Source organism: Phragmites australis, chromosome 18 (assembly GCF_958298935.1).
Source record: "Phragmites australis chromosome 18, lpPhrAust1.1, whole genome shotgun sequence".
Lineage (NCBI taxonomy): Eukaryota > Viridiplantae > Streptophyta > Magnoliopsida > Poales > Poaceae > Phragmites > Phragmites australis.
The window spans coordinates 24,381,077-24,398,319 of NC_084938.1; the positions used below are offsets into that span (position 1 = coordinate 24,381,077).

The 17,243-nt window shown below is 50.4% G+C and overlaps 1 pseudogene; it reads left to right on the forward strand.

The window, feature by feature from the left end:
* The first annotated feature begins 292 nt into the window (after positions 1 to 292).
* On the forward strand, positions 293 to 1,765 carry LOC133898622 (uncharacterized; annotated as a pseudogene).
* The last annotated feature ends 15,478 nt before the right edge of the window (positions 1,766 to 17,243 follow it).

The following is a 17,243-nucleotide window of genomic DNA, read 5'->3' on the forward strand; positions in this document are numbered from 1 at the left end:
CACGTACATCATAAGAAATTCAACAAATAATAGCAACAACACTTGTAAATTTGAATATGTGTACAAGAGCTGAACCCATTTTTCCTCTTTATGTGCGTATCTCCACTACTTAAAACGTTCACAAAATTCCTTTCGTGCGTGTTCTGCCCTTGCGGTTTGCCTCCCGATTCCTCCGTTGCCCCGGAACTGTCGTTTTCATCCCGCGTTCTCCCCACCCCCCGCAGTCCCGCATGGTCTGCCTCCCGATTTGTCCGCTCCCCTATTCCGTCCCTCCCGATTTCTCCGCTCCCCCATGTCTCCTCTGCTCCTCCACCATCGGGATGACCCGGTGCACGACCACACGGTTCCACCTACATAACCTCCTCCTGCCCGCCCGCGATCTCACGTCGCGGCCCAGATCTGGTGGTGCCTCGTGGAGACGAGCACTCATGAGGGAGTGGAGGTCCGGTCGGTCGATGGTTTCGATCACGGCGTAGGTGGGCGTGGTCGCGACGTGCGTGGTGTTGTTCGCCCCCATGGGGCTGGCACCTTAGCCGGAACAAGATGCTCTTCTTCTCCAGCATGCTCTCTGTCTCACTCACCGTCGAGGTCCACCTCTCTCATTACCTCCCCTTCCTGTCCCACCTCCTCATCTCCTAATTCTTCCCCACCCGGGCGCCTCATCCGACTCCTCCGCGTCGTCTTGCGTCCTGTTCCTCCACCACGTGTTGTGGGCGGATGCCACTGATGGCTTGGGAAGAGGAGTGGGGTGGTCGTGGTCGGGGCTGCGCACGCTGGTGTTCACCTGCAGGTTCGCGCGGCTGTCCCGCAACAAGGCATCACTGCTACTCAAAGGCTCGTGGGTGATGGTGGCCGGGGACTCGCAGGCGCCGCTGCTCGCGCTCGCGCTATTGCGGTCAATTTGGTCCGCCCGCATAACCGCCAGGGCGAGTCCGCGAGGCTGGGTGCGGAGACGTCTCACTATTCTATTTTTACACTTCAGGCTAATTTTTTTATCCGATACGTTTAAGCCTTTATTAAGAATTGTTGTTGAACGCGCACAACTAAATGCAGGCTTTTTTTTCAAGAATGTGTTACCTTGGTCCTCGTTAACTGCTAACCTATTCTTTGGATTTGGAATGTGTTTTATCCATGCTCATACAGTCACTGTTGTAATGCATAAGAGTCAATAATATGGAGTAAAATGCACAGTTCAAAAGTACCTATGTGAGCTTGTATCAACTATTCAGTGTACGAAATTATATGGTTGCCATCGAGACTTCCATTTTTCAAAATTAGTTGTTAAATATTATTATCTTCCAGTGAAACTGCTTGACTGGGGGAGGATGGCCACAGATCAGAATAAGAAATTTCTACACTAAGAGTAGCATTTGCACAAGAGGTAGGTGTCTGGCATAAGCTTGATCATCCAAACGTTACTAAGGTAATCTTTGCCTAAAGAAGGCTTTTTTCATCCCCTTCAAATTTCAAAGGTTAAATCACTTTACCGTATACATCAATTCATTTCGTAGCTTTGGATCACAGGACAGAGTCTAGCATTGCTATCCGATATTGTCCATGACAACCCCGTTGTTAAACTTGTTTACTACCATATGAGATATTTGTAGCAGTATACTGAAATATGTAGCAATATACTGAAATATGTGGTCAATCATCTGTGGTGTCAGTCTTCACATTTTCTCCACATATATAGATATCTGACAGCATAGTGATGGCCGTGTTCAGTACTACCAACTATCTTGATGCTCTCAATGTCATAATCTAATTCTAAACATGTCATATATGTCAAAGTTTGCATGTTTTCCTCCTAGGATATAATAAGATATAAAACATTTCTTGTACCATTAGAAAACATTATAATCTACTACTTCTATCTACTATTTACTACTACTTAAAAAAGTAGCAAAAGAGTCTCGCATGGGTCCCGGGTTTATTTTTGCTTCGTGTTGCGTTTTTTTTTTGTTTTTTCCCCATTTTTTAAGATTTCGTCAGTGAAGTTTTTTTCTCCCGTTACAACACACACGGACACGTAACTAGTCAAAGTAAAAATCAATCTGGACACCGGCGTTGCAAACAAAAACCTGCACATCATATGTACCCACAGAAGGCAACAAGACACGATCTCTCGAAAGAAAACTGAAGATTTCATAAATGCCCCGCACTGATCCGGGACGACCCACCTAGATCTGGCAGAAGACCAAAGGGGAAGAACTCCCTGTTGCTACCACCGCCGTCAGCAGGAAATCACACCGCCATGAATCTGGATCTAGGCACGGTGAGAAGGGAGAACGCGCACCCATGGCCAGATCCATGACTAGATCCGACAGCCAGAAGTGCAGGCTTGGAGGAGCAACGAGAAGGAGTCAAGGAGGAGGGAAAGCCACCGAGGAGCCGCCAGGAAACTAGAAATCTGGAGAGAGAAAGAGAGAGAATACAGATGCACGTGAGAGAGAGAGGTGGATTGGAGCCGGTCAGGAATCACAAATCACCATGCTCGATCAGATGCTTAGAAATCTGGAGAGAGAAAGAGAAAGAGAGAGAATACAGATGCACGTGAGAGAGGTGGATTGGAGATTTTTTTGATCTAGAGGCCTGGACGCTTGGTGTGGTGTGAATGCGAACGGTGGCAGGCTGGCGACGGGTTGGATAGTGTAAGTCGCAACCTGTTACAGTACTTACTTTCTATTATAACATACTGTATCAATAAATTAGATATACTTTTTTATCATTATAAATATACTTATATATTCATTCTGTAATGCTTTAATATAAACTATATAAAAAATAAAAAAGAAATTCATCAATTTTCTTAGATTTTGTGAGGTACTCTATATATTATGAGAAACATATATATAAGTATTTAATCCTGGAGTTAAACAGATAGCACGGGTATAGATAAGTTTTACCCATACATATGCCTTTATACCTATTGGGTAGCGATTTACATACATGAACGTGTTCGCAGGCAATAAATAAGGAATAAACGGGTAAAATTGTCATCCCTACTCGTCACTAATGACATATATAAATGACGAGCCTCTATCCAAACCTGCCACTAATAGCTATACATCTGTGACGGGTTGAATGAAGATTCATCACTGATGTGTATTTTAAAAAACAAAAAGAAATATTTTTTGGCCTGAATTTTTTTGACACCTGACCCATCACAAATCATGCGAAATACGTACGCGCACATGCGGTTTGTGGTACTAGAACTCGGGATCTCTCAGCTCGTATGATTCGGACTTACCATCCCACCAGAGATACTAAGTGAGGATAATAGGATATAATTTACTTTTGATCTTTATTTTATGAAACTTTGTTATGATTATTTATATCTATAAATGACCTAAAATTAAAAAATTATCTACTGCAAAGTTATAGATCTCGTCGAGTTCTACAATGTTCGTATAAAGTTTATCTTCATCCAACTCTGTATGAAAAAAAATGTGTCTAATATGTGCAGTGTTTAGTAAAACAGTTGTAACTTTTGCATACATAGTCCGATTTCGACGTTCGACCTCTACTTTTGAAGCTAACGAGGAGACGCATCCGAAAAAAATACACATCTTTAGACCTGTATCTTTCTTGGCCCCCAAAAAAGGCTTGAAAAACCCTTGACAGGACCCTTAATCTCCAATTTGCATTAAATTTTTTGGAGTCATAGTGCTACATCTAAAAGTCAGTGATGCGCAAACGTTTCATCAACCCAAGTTACCAAGCTCATGATAAAAAACTTTGAATTTACAATTTTCAACTTTATAGCCATATGTGTAGCCTTTTCAAGCATTGCTACTAGTTTTACACTAGATCCAACAATTTAGTTTGTGGTTAAATGTGTGGTTTCCTTTGATAGTTTTTAGATATTTATTTGTACATCTATATGGTTTTAAATAAAAAAGTGACCAACTACAAAGTTGTAGACCTAATCGAGGGCTATAATTTTTATATAAAGTTTATCTTCATTCGACCCTGTATGAAAAAGTTACGAATTTCCAAAGAGTCATTAGTGACGAATGACAACTATGACTAATCGCTGATGACTTTCACATTAGTGATAGATAATAGTTGTCACCCTTCACTAATGATTGGTCAAAATCCTATAAAGTTCTCGAGATACTGACCAATTATTAGTGATAGGTGATAATTATTACCCGTCATAAATGACTTTTATATTAGTGAAAGATCAGTTGTCACCCGTCAGTAATGACTGGCCCTGGCACTACGTGGCCCAGAGATTATCTTTTGTGATGTGTGTCATCTCTACTCGTCACTAATGATAGTGACGGGCTTTCATATGAGCCATCACTGTGGTCTTTAGTGACAGGTGATTTCCTCTCCCGTCTCTAATGACGTGTCATTAGTGACGGCTCATGGTCGGGTCCTAGCCCATATCACATTAGTGGCGGATCGTCATTGGCAGGGGCGGAGCCAGGTGTCGGCCAACCTAGGCTCTGCTCGCCTCCTCCGTGTAACCAACACTTCGCCTAGCTCATCATCAAGGAGGACATCGTGCCACCACTGCTCAAGCTACTCAAGGACGATGCCGACGAGGGCCAGGAGGCTGCGGCTCGAGCGCTGGGCATCCTTGGATGCGATGCGGAGACCGTCAACAAGCTCGTTCATGCTGGGGTGTGCTCCTCCTTTAGCGCTGTAGTAAAATTGTCCCTCCTCCTCTTGGTGCTGACTCTTGCTCCACCACTGGTCATTGGACCCGTCACTAATAGAATATTAGTGACAGTTTTTAGCGACCGCCACTAATGTGGTGTAACTAATAAAACATCAAAAGATATAAAGCGTATATCAAGACACTTATCTGTAACTTTTTCTCTCACAAAATGATAATAAGCTTCAATATGTTTAGCTCTTGCATGAAATATTAGATCAGCAGATGAATAAGTTGCTCCTAGATTATCATACCAGAGACACGCTGGCCTGGATTGAGAAACACCAAGCTCTTCTAGAATAGTTTGAATTCAGATAATTTCAGTAGTGGCATTAGCAAGAGACTTATACTCTACTTCAGTACTAGACCTGGATATTGTGGCTTTGTTACGAGCACTTCAAGATACAAGATTTGAGCCTAGATATAGAACAAAATCGCCTATAAATCTTCTATCATCTGGACATCCTGTCCAGTCTGCATTAGAAAAAGCACTGACCAACAAAGAGGGGGATCTTCCGAATCTAATTACCAACTCTATGGTATGAGAAATATATCGCAAGATTCGCTTTACTACTGTCCAATGTAATAATGTTGGAGCATGAAGAAATTGACAAACTTTGTTGACAGAAAGAGCAATGTTTGAACGAGTTAAAGTTAAATACTGCAAAACAGCAACAATACCCCTATATCTTGTAGAGTCTTCTTTGTTCAAAGGATTACCTCCGATTATTGAGAGCTTTTCTGACGTTGAGATAGGAGTAGTCATAGGCTTACAACGTTTCATCCCAAAACGCTCCAATAATTATGTAGCATATTTTTCTTGAGAGAGTATAATACCATATGCAACTTTCTTTACTTCAATTCCCAGAAAATAGGGAAGATCGCCTAAATCCTTTAAGGCAAATTCACTATTCAAGTCCTGAAGAAGAGATTCAACTGCATTTTCTGAGGAACTTACCACAAGAATAGCATCCACATAAATAAGTAAAAATGCAATCACTCCCCTTTTATTAAAAATAAACAAAGACATATCTGCCTTGGAAGCAATAAAACCGAGCTATTGTAGCTTTGTATTAACTTTAGAGTACCATACCTGAGGAGCATGTTTTTGCCCATACTATTTTCAGGATGAGAAGAACGCTCATACATAGGCGGTTTGCCTCATATAGACTTACTTCTCCAGAACACCATGAAGAAACACATTCTTAACATCCAATTACCGAAGGCACCAATTCCTAGAAACAATAATAGACAACATAATACGAATAGTTGAAGTATTTACAACCGGACTGAAAGTATCATCATAATCAATACGTATCTTTGTTTGAACCTTTTTGTCACTAAACGTGCTTTATACGTGCCAATTGTTCCATCAGCTTTCCGTTTTATTTTATAAACCCATTTATAGTCTATAACATTACTTGCACCTTTAGGTGGAACCAAATGCTAAATTTTATTATTTATTAGTACAATATACTCTTCATCCATTACTTGCTTCCATCTAGAATTTTCCATTGATTCTTGTAAATTCTAAGGTTCTCCTGTTGCACTAAGAAAACCATATCGTACCGTTCCATCAGTAAATATCTTGGGTTTAACAATATTATTTTTCAGACGAGTAACATGTCATAAACTCATACCATATTCTCCAAAATTTTCATTAGAATTTGCTGATGTATGCATATGTGATGTTGTAGAGATACATATAGCCTCACGCTCTTCCTGATGCCGTGATGATGACTGCAGACCCCGAGGCATTCAATGCAGAGAAGCCTACCGCTGTCTTGAAGACGCACCAGGCATTATTCTAGGCGATGTGGTAGGAAACCCAGCACGTGGAGATGCGGGAACATCGTGTGGCGACGTTGGAACTATCGGTGAAGACCCTTGAGTTGCCCAAGCTGGCAAAGATTCCCGCACATCCACTAGATCCCTATGACACGTCACAAATGCACTAGGCGTACCAAATGTGGATGTTCCATATGCGAGAGCCCAACAAGTTTGTCATGCCAGAGAGTCCCCCCAACCACAGGCGGAGAAGCACTAGAGAGCAAAAAATCACAATCTGTAGTAGAATTGTCTTGTGACCCCACGTCAAAATCTCCTTCTGTCATATGATTTTGTTCTTTACCTTGTGCTGAAACAGCCTCAACAAAATCATTAGACATGTTAGTATCTACTTTAACACCCCCAATTCGGCCATAATTTAGCAAAGTTGGAAGAAGAAGAAGAAGTTCCAATCGGAGTTGAGCTCCAGCATTCGGGTGAAGATGGGCAAAAGGAAAAAACAGTCTCATCGAAGACTACATCCCTTGAGATATAAACATGACATGTTTCAATATTGAGACACTTATAACCCTTATGAAGACTACTATACCCAATAAAAACACATCTGATACATCGAAATTGAAGCTTTCTTGTGTTATAAGGGCAAAGATTTGGCCAACAGACACACCCAAACACACAAAGAGAGATATAGTTGGGTTTTTGGCCAAAGAGACACCCTAATGTGACTCAAAATCAATAACTTTGGATGGCAGCCAATTTATGAGATAGATAGCTGAAGAAAAAACTTCATCCCAAAATTTTAATGGTATAGAAGCATGTGCAAGGAGGGCTAAGCCAACTTCTACAAATATGATGATGTTTTGTTTCAACAGATCTATTATGCTGATGAGTATGAGGACATGAACATGGTTCATCTTATCGTCGGTTACCGCTCAGTAATTGCGATTACTGAGCTTATTAGACCACACCGCATTTGTAAATCAAATGGATTTTGAATTTGAATTTAAAAAATAAAAAAACTAAAGATAATTCTAAGACCATCTGTGAAAAAAAAATAAAAAATAATGTCGTTTGCATCATATTTTATAGGAAGAAAGTTTGAAAAAAAAGAAAAAAAGTTGAAGCATGCAACTCATTTATTAACTTATGTTAAGGAAAAGTTTAACATATAAACATATATTTTTCTTGTGTAGAGCGTATTTTAAGAGGATATTTAAAATCGGTTTCACTTCATTTAGGTTTTTATTAATTTCTCCATGATTTTTAAAATAATTCACAAGCATAAAGTGAATATGTTAAGAAACAATACTGTAATTAATCTTTTCATGTCTACCATTATTTTAACTACATAAATAATAATATAAGTAAACTAATAAAAGTGGTTTCACTAATTTTGGAGGTGTGATGTGTTAGTTATGAATTAATCTATTTACAATACATTTACATAATCCTATAGGTGACAATAACTATTTCATGAGTTTATGTATTTTTCAAAGACATATGATCATTAAAGAAGACTAATAAAATTGGTTTCATGGTTTTTGGATTAGGAAAGAGTAAACTATGCATTTAACTTGGTTTAGCAAATACATTTTCTCACAAAAAATATTAAAACTTTTTGATGAGTATAAATACTCTTATCATGTAGATCATGTTACAAGGAAACCAACAAAATTTGTACCACTTGATTTGAAGCTTAGATGAATTAGTTATTGATTTTACAATGTTGAGCTATTTTTGGTTTTTTTGTTGAACTTCACTGAAATTCGAGAAAACCGCTTGATAAATCGTTGTCGGTGTATTAGGAACCAGGGGTCCCTGAATACCGAGACCGGGCCGGCCATCCGCCACATGTCACCATCCCGCGAGATCCACCCTGCAGGATAAGAAGAAACTAAAGTCCCGGGGGAAGGTGCTCGGGGCCGTAGCCTCTAGGCTCCCGAGCACCCCAGTTCCCCGATGATCCGCAGAGTCCAAGTACCGGGAAGGAAGTGCTCGGAAGGTTTCTCACTTACCCCCGAGTAATGTAGTCCCCCGATGATCCAAACACCGAAGTGTTCGGGAGAGAGTGCTCGGGGCTGCACGTGGCAGCCCCCGAGGACTCGGTTCCCCGAAGGTCCCACCCAAGTACTCGGGAGAGAGTGCTCGGGGCTGCACTTGGCAGCCCCAGTCCCTCGATGATCCAAACACCGAAGTGCTCGGGAGAGAGTGCTCGGGGCTGCACGTGGCAGCCCCCGAGGACTCGGTTCCCCGAAGGTCCCACCCAAGTACTCGGGAGAGAATGCTCGGGGCTGCACGTGGCAGCCCCCGAGGACTCGGTTCCCCGAAGGTCTCACCGAAGTGCTCGGGAGAGAGTGCTCGGGGCTGCACGTGGCAGCCCCCGAGGACTCGGTTCCCCGAAGGTTAGCGCAAGATCGTCCGACGACCCGAAGGGTCCCATCGTCGGGGTGTCAGCCAGTCAAAGGCCCAATGCCGCATTTAATAGGCACGCGCGGCCTGACATTCTGACATCCTGACATTCTCAGCTGCCCACGCCCCAGTGTCAGACCCTGCCATGCACTGGCAGGGGGGCGTGGGTCCATTAAATGCACGGGTCCCGTCCCGTTTCATCCGGGTGCCTCGGGATAATGTTGCCAGAATCGAAGCGCTCCGCCTGCCACCCTGTCCTGGCGGAAAAACAAGACAGGGTGGGCGCACCGGGCACCTCTGAGGCTGCCCGGTGGGCCCCCTTAATGGCGCCCGAGGGCATCCACAGTGGCGGGTGGTCGGATGCGCGCCGCATTTTTCCACCGCCCCTGTCACTTCGCCAAGACGGAATGATGACGCCTTTCTCCGTGGCACCTTGGCACTCGCACCCTCTCTTTCCCATTCAGGATATGTCGAGGTCGGCGCGCCTATAAAAGGAAAGGATGGAGAACACGTAAAAGGGTGGAAAAAAAGGAAGAGGACGCAGACGCTCACAGAAAAAAGCCCGACAACGCACACGCTCGAACCAGCTCAAGCCAAGCTAGAACACGAGAGCCTCAAGCTCTCTGTAAGCGGCTCTCTCTTGTAACCAGATACATCCTTGAAGAATTCCCTTCAAGGATAGATATAGCACTCACACAGGAGTAGGGTGTTACGCCCCCGTGCGGCCCGAACCTGTCTAAACCCCGGTGCACCCATCTTTCTCGCACTAAGACGATCATCTCCCACCAGCCACTGCATTTATTTCCGTTTCCCGCTTATTTCCCAAACAAGCTCGTTCAGGATCATCCCCCCGACCGAATCTCTAAAAAGGGGTCTCTCGGGATCCCTGCGACAGGAGTTCATCCTCCAGATCTACACAACGGCCGTCCAAGCGGCCGGAGGCAGCGAAAAGGTGATGGCAAACTACTTTCATGTTGCCCTGAGGGGCTCCGCCCGCTCTTGGCTTATGAACTTACCCCCAGGGTCTATCGGCTCCTGGGATGACCTGTGCCACCAGTTCGTGGCCAATTTTCAGGGCACGTTTACGCGTCCCGGTTTGGAGTGCGACCTTCACGCCGTCCAACAGTAGGAAGGGGAGACGCTACGGCGCTTTATACAGCGCTTCAGCCAGGTTCGCAACACCATTCCACGAGTGGCCCCCCATGCTGTTATTGTTGCTTTCCGGCAGGGCGTCCGCGATGAGCGGATGCTCGAAAAGCTAGGTACGCACGAGATCGAGACCACTGCGGAACTCTTCATACTGGCCGATAAGTGCGCCAAGGCTGCGGAGGCCAGGGCGTGGCATGCTCCTCGCCCCGCCTCCGACCAGCCAAGTTCTTCCCGCTCCGACAAGCAGGAAAAGAAGAAGAGAAGGAAGCGCGAGGCCGCTCCCGTTGAGCCAACCCAGGTCCCCGCTCACAGGGTGCCGCAAGAGCCCGATCACCGGCAAGAGCGCCGACCGGGTGTCGATCGACGCCCCGTCAGGGCCCCTGCTCGGGCTCCTCCTCGGGCCTCCGTGCCCACGAGGGCCCCGGCTCCAGCAAGGGCACCGGCTCCAGCAAGAGCCCCGACCCCCGGCCGAGCTCCTGCTCCAGCGAGGGCCCCCGCTCCCGCGGGGCCCGAGCCAGGTAAATGGTGTCTCATACACCAGACCAGATGGCACGACCTCACGGAGTGTCGTACGGTCAAAGGACTCGTGGAGCAGCGCCAGAGGGAGCGCGACGAGTCCCGTGGAGGAGGCGATACTGAGGTCGCCCCCGACAACGTCGAGCTCGGTTTCCAGGAGCCCGAGCACACCGTCGCCTTCATCGACGGGGGCACGTACACGCCTTCCTCGCGCCGTGGCATCAACGTCATGCGACGCGAGGTGTGCTCGGCAACCCTGAGCGAGGAGGCCGCAAGGCCCCTAAGGTGGTCGGATGCTTCGATCACGTTCAGCATGGCTGATCACCCCGCCAGTACTGCAGCCGTGGAGCGACTACCTCTGGTAGTGTCCCCCACTGTCTGCAATGTCAAGGTCGGCAGGGTGCTGCTCGACGGTGGTGCCGGCCTCAACCTCCTTTCCAAGGAGGCTTTTGAGAAGCTGCAGGTGTCTTCCCGACGCCTAAAGCCGTCGCTCCCTTTCTGTGGAGTGACCCCTGGGCACTCCCTGCCCCTCGGGCAGGTTGAGTTGCCTGTCACGTTCGGGAGCCGGGACAACTTCCGCACGGAGTGCGTCCTCTTCGATGTCGCAGAGCTCCCTCTCCCCTACAACGCCATCCTTGGGTGTTCGGCGCTCGCCAAGTTTATGATGGCCGTGCATTATGCATACCTTACGGTTAAGATGCCCGGCCCCGCAGGCTCCATCTCTGTGATCGCCGACTTCGGCGGCGCCGTCTCCTGCGCTGAACAGTTATACATGGCTCTGGTCTCAGCGCAGACCTAGGTCGATGGCTCTACAGGGGGCCCGGGACCCTCTTCATCCAAACCCCGACTCGCCGCCGACACCTCTGTTCCAACGAAGGAGGTCGTGGTGGGCGAAGACGCTACCCAGGTCGTTCGTATCGGCGGCGACCTGGGCAGCAAATAGGAAAGCGCGCTCGTCGCCTTCCTCCGAGCTAACGTAGACGTGTTTGCCTGGCAACCGTCCGACATGCCCGGGATCCCTAGGGAGGTGATCGAGCATCACTTGGCGGTGCGTCCGTACGCCCGCCCGGTGAAGCAGAAGGTCCCGCAGCAGGCGCCAGAGCGCCATGAGTTTATCCGCGAGCAGGTCAGCAAGCTCCTCGACGCCGGATTTATCCGAGAAGTCCTCCACCCCGACTGGCTAGCAAACCCAGTCATCGTCCCAAAGGCCAACGGCAAGCTCCGCATGTGCGTGGACTACACCAACCTTAATAAGGCTTGCCCTAAAGATCCTTTCCCCTTACCTCGCATTGATCAAATTATAGATTCAACTGCGGGATGCGATCTTTTATGCTTTCTAGATGCAAACTCTGGGTATCACCAGATTCGCATGGCCGTAGGGGACGAGGAAAAAACTGCTTTTACCACTCCGGTGGGGACTTATTGCTACATGTCAATGCCTTTCGGCCTGCGCAACGCTGGATCCTCCTTCCAGCGCGCTATTCGTATTACTCTTGACTCACAGGTTGGCCGCAACGTCGAGGCTTACATCGACGATCTCGTGGTCAAAACCCGAGACCGCGCCACCCTGCTCGAGGACCTTGCCAAGACTTTCAACAATCTCCGCTCTACCCGCCTCAAGCTCAACCCGGAGAAGTGTGTCTTCGGGGTATCGGTGGGCAAGCTCCTTGGATTCTTGGTTTCTGGCCGAGGAATCGAGGTCAATCCGGAGAAGATCCGGGCCATCTCGCCGGCTGCATGGCAGCTCTTGGGCGTTTTATCTCCAAGCTCGGGGAGCGAGGACTCCCCCTCTTCAAGCTTCTCAAGAAATCCGATCGTTTCGACTGGACGCCGAAGGCCGAACAGGCCTTCCGCGATCTAAAGAAGTACCTCACTTCGCCACCCGTGTTGGTGGCTCCCTCTCAAGGTGAGCCCCTACTGCTCTACGTTTCGGCCACACCTCAGGTCGTGAGCGTAGTGCTAGTGGTGGAGCGCGACGAGTGTTCAGGGCCGGATGCTGGGTCCCAGCTCCCAGAGGCCCCCGACCACTCGCCTATCCTCGTGACTCCTCCCAGCCAGGGAGTCGAGCCCGAGTGCCCGGCTAGTCCCGACCGTGCCGCCAAGCCTGGGGGCTGCGGCAGCCCCCCGGGTGGAGCCGCCGTCCGGGCTCGCCGGGTACAGCGACCGGTGTACTTCGTCAGCGAAGTCCTCTGGGAAGGCAAGACAAGATATCCCCAGGCGCAGAAGCTACTCTATGCCGTGCTCGTCGCCTCCCGAAAGCTGCGCCACTACTTCCAAGCACACAAGGTCTCGGTGGTTACCACTTATCCACTGGGACCCATTCTCCGGAACCGGGAAGGCACCGGGCACGTTGTCAAATGGGCCGTAGAGCTGGCGGAGTTCGACCTACACTTCGTCAGTCGCCAAGCAATCAAAAGCCAGGCGCTCTCCGACTTCTTGGCAGAATGGACGCCCGTCCCCTACATCGTCCCGGAAGAGATCTCTGCCTATCCCGGGCACGACGCGCCTGGGTACTGGGTCATGCACTTCGACGGCTCCCTCTCGCTTAAAGGCACAGGGGCTGGAGTGGTTCTCACCTCCCCAACAGGTGAAGAGCTCCGGTACGTCGTGCAGTTGCAGTTCCGCGCATCCAACAACATGGCGGAGTATGAAGGTCTCATCGCCGGCCTCCGGGCTGCGGTGGGGCTCGGGATTCGTTGCCTCCTGGTCAAAGGGGACTCCCAACTAGTCGTCAACCAGGTATCCAAAGAGTACCAGTGCACGGATCCTCAAATGGTGGCGTACGTGGCTGCGGTCAGGAAGCTCGAGAGACGCTTCGATGGCCTCGAGTTACGGCACATCCCTCGCCGCGACAACGTTCTGGCCGACGAGCTCTCTCGCCTGGCCTCCTCACGTGCGCGCGTCCCTGCCGGAGTCTTTGAAGAAAGACTCGCACGGCCTTCCGTCCTGCATGCCGAACAGGATGAAGGGGAAACCTCGAACTCAATTCAGGGGACCCCAGCGGTGCCCTCAGTGGGAAGCCCCGTCAGGGCGCCGCCGCCCGGTGAGTGTGCTGCGCTCGCCGAATGTTCTCAAGATGCCTCGTGGATGTCTGACATCCGAGGGTACTTGAAAGAAAAGTTTCTACCCGAGGATGAGGCATCTGCCGAAAGAATTGCTCGGCAGTCCAGACGCTATGCCATAGTAGATGGGGATCTCTACCGGCGTAGCGCAGGAGGTGTACTCCTGAAATGCATATCTCGGGCAGAAGGCGGCGATCTTCTCGCTGAGGTCCACGAGGGCGAGTACGGTGGCCATTCATCATTCCGCACGCTGGTCGGGAAGGCCTTCCGGCAAGGTTTCTACTGGCCTACAGCTCTCCAGGATGCTTCCGAGCTGGTTCGGCGCTGCAGGGCATGCCAGTTCCATGCAAAGCAGATTCACCAGCCAGCTCAGGTTCTTCATACCATTCCCCTGTCATGGCCTTTTGCGGTCTGGGGTTTAGACATTCTGGGTCCATTCCCCCGAGCAATCGGGGGCTATGCATACCTATATGTCGCCATCGACAAGTTTACCAAGTGGCCGGAGGCGGTCCCGGTCAGCAAGGTGACCAAAAACACGGCGCTCCAGTTTATCCGCGGCATCACCAGCCGCTTTGGCGTCCCGAACCGGATCATCACCGACAATGGCACCCAGTTCACTAGTGCCATGTTCGGGGACTATTGCGAAGATCTCGGCATCAAGCTATGCTTCGCTTCCGTCGCTCATCCTCGGAGTAACGGGCAGGTCGAGCGCGCCAACGCGGAGATACTGAAGGGCCTCAAAACCCGGACCTATAACGTGCTCGCTAAGCACGGGAAGGGATGGGTGGACGAGCTGCCAGCCATGCTGTGGGCTAATCGGACTACGCCAAGCCGCGCCACCGGGGAGACTCCGTTCTTCCTCGTCTATAGCGCCGAGGCAGTCCTCCCCTCCGAGCTCACTCTGGGCTCCCCTCGAGTGCATGCATACTCTGAGGGTGAGCAGGAACATCAAAGGCGCGATGACGTGGACTACCTGGAAGAGCGTCGGCGGCGTGCCGCTGTCCGGGCAGCTCGGTACCAGCAAAGTCTGCGGCGTTATCATCTGTGCCATGTCCGGGCCTGGTCTCTCGAGGTGGGGGACCTAGTTCTCCGACGCGTCCAGTCGCGTGAAGGAATGAATAAGCTGTCCCCTATGTGGAAAGGTCCCTTCACCGTGATCGCGGTCCCGCGGGCACGTTTTTTCAGGTTAGCGACGGAAGAAGGACAACCACTCCCGAATCCGTGGAATATCGAGCATCTCCGACGCTTCTACCCATAGATGGTCGTGCTTGCAGCTCAGGTCGGCAAGGCCGGGGGCTTCTCCCCGTCCAAGCAGTCCAAGGGCTCCGCCCCTTGGGTAAGTCGCTATCACCCAACCTTGTAAATATTGTACATTCGGTATTTCAATAAGCAATCGCTGCGTCGAGATATTTTTCTTTCTGGATTCCGTATGTTTAATCTGTCTGGTGAGGTGCTCGGTTGTGCGAGAAAAAGTTCGCTCTCTCATTTGCCCCGCTGATAAAAGAATCCCAATCGGTATGCATGCGAGCAGTCGCCGCTGACTTACGTCCGGCATGGTAGGCTGTGGTGTTCGGTGTCGTGGTAGGCTCCCGGGCACTACCGAGTTTCGGGGTGCTCTGGGTAATCCCATCGCTCGAGCTGCTCGAATAGTCCAGAGCTCAGGCCCCCGGAGCGGGCTGTCGGTGCTCGGTCTGGTTTGTCATACCCGGGCGCCACCAGACCATAGGACCTCTGGGTTATGCCTCTGTCCGCTCTTGTCCGCCGGTTCGGGTATTCAAGAGGTCTCGGGACGAAAATGAGAGCTGTCTATAGCAAGTACCGCACTAGCAGAACGCACCAGACAAAGAAATTCTATATTCTCTCTTAAGTCACAGGCTGGCAATCACGAGCAGTTCGGCAGCGAGGGCTTCACTGCCCCGGTCTCTGGTCGGCCCCAAGGGTCCTCGGGTGATCCTACCACTTAGGCATGGGTGGTCGAGATCACCCGACCCCAGGAGCCTCGTATGCCTCTGGGCGCTCGGGCGCTCCGTTGGAAGAATCAAGTCCCCGGGCACCCGATCTCGGAAGCACATCCCTCCTGGATCGGTGGGCCGGAAGGCCGACAGCTGTCCGGTGAGTGGTTACATTCAGGCAAGTCTGCTTTCAGTAAATTTATGTTGCCGAGTCACTCTCGGGGGCTCTCGCGCTTTAATCTGTTCGTCGAGGTGGTCTCCCCGCAAGCAAAAACCCTACCGCGTGTCTACTTTTTCCCAGAACGACAGAGCGGTTTGTAGAAAGGAGTACCGTGCGTGCGGTAATGTCTGACCGAAGCCCTTCGTGGTGGTCGTGGTGTTCGGTCCGCTTTTAAGGACCCCGAGCACTACCGAGTCCCCGGGTGCCCTGGGTAATCCTATCGCTCGAGCTGCTCGAGTAGTCCGGAGCTCAGGCCTCGGGGGCGGGCTGTCAGTGCTCGGTCCGGCCCGTTTTAAGCCCGGGCACCATCGGACCACGAAGACTCTTGGTCACATTCTCGCCCGCACGTGTCTCCCTTCTACTAACTGAGTGGTCGCAAGGTGAAAAAGTGTTCAATAGGAACGGCGTGTTCCGAGCGGGATCGATCTATCTCCCGGGCAAGGAAGTCTGTGTCTTTGTTTCTTAACTTAGGCAGTGCGGACTCGCAAGAGCTCAAAGGCCGACTACGCCAGCAACAGCGATCAGGACAACTTCATCCTCAGGGACGGGAAGGTCGGGAACGGCCCGACTGAGTACTCCCTGGGACTTCAAAGTGAAACACCAGAAGAAACATCAAACACTCAGAGAAATTGGAGTTGCGAGCCCAAGGAAAAGTTGCCATTAATATTCACAGGATATGTACAAGGCATTTTCTAAGGGTTCACTCCTATCAAGACAACAAAAGAAAAAAGGCTACAAAAGATCTAGTCGGCGGCAGAGGCGTCGGCTGAATCCTCTGAGTCGTCCCCGGGGGCTGGCGGCGGCGGCACCTCTCGCCTAAAGCCGGCCGCCACCATGGCGGCAGTACTCTGGACCGCTACCCGGGCGGCCTCTCCCTCAGCCTCGACCACTCCCTCCCGCACTGGCTCCAGCGGGAAGTTTGGGTTCCTGCTTCGGTAGTAGGCCAGGACGTGCTCGGTCCCTCAGCCTCGACCACGTCCCTCCCGGGCGGCAAGTTCCTGGACTGCCCAAGGCAGGGCCTCGAGGCACTCGCAGACCTGCTACAGCCCCAACACTTGTCGTGCGGGGCCGTCGCCCTTCTCGCCTTCAACGAGCCGTCCGAGACCACCCTTCTCTACGGCCCGCCGCATCCGTCGGAGTATGTCTTCCAGCATATGCTCGAGGTTGACCCGCGAGACAAATGCGGTCTCGAGCTTCTCCTTGGCGGCCCGCAGCTGTGCCTCAAGTCCCTGGTCCCCGACCGGACCGGAAGAACCGCCAACTGCTGCGGGGGCGGCAGCCTGCTTCGTCTTGGCCACCATCTCGGATAAAGCACGTTCACGGGCGGTCAGTTCCGCCTCGCCCTCTCGACGACTCAGTTCGCCCTCTCGACGACTCAGTTCGCCTTCTCGGCGACTCAGCTCGCCCACCCGCCGGGCCAGCACGTCCTCCTGCTGGGCCACCGAATCCTCCCGAGCACCGAGATCCGACGCCGATAACTC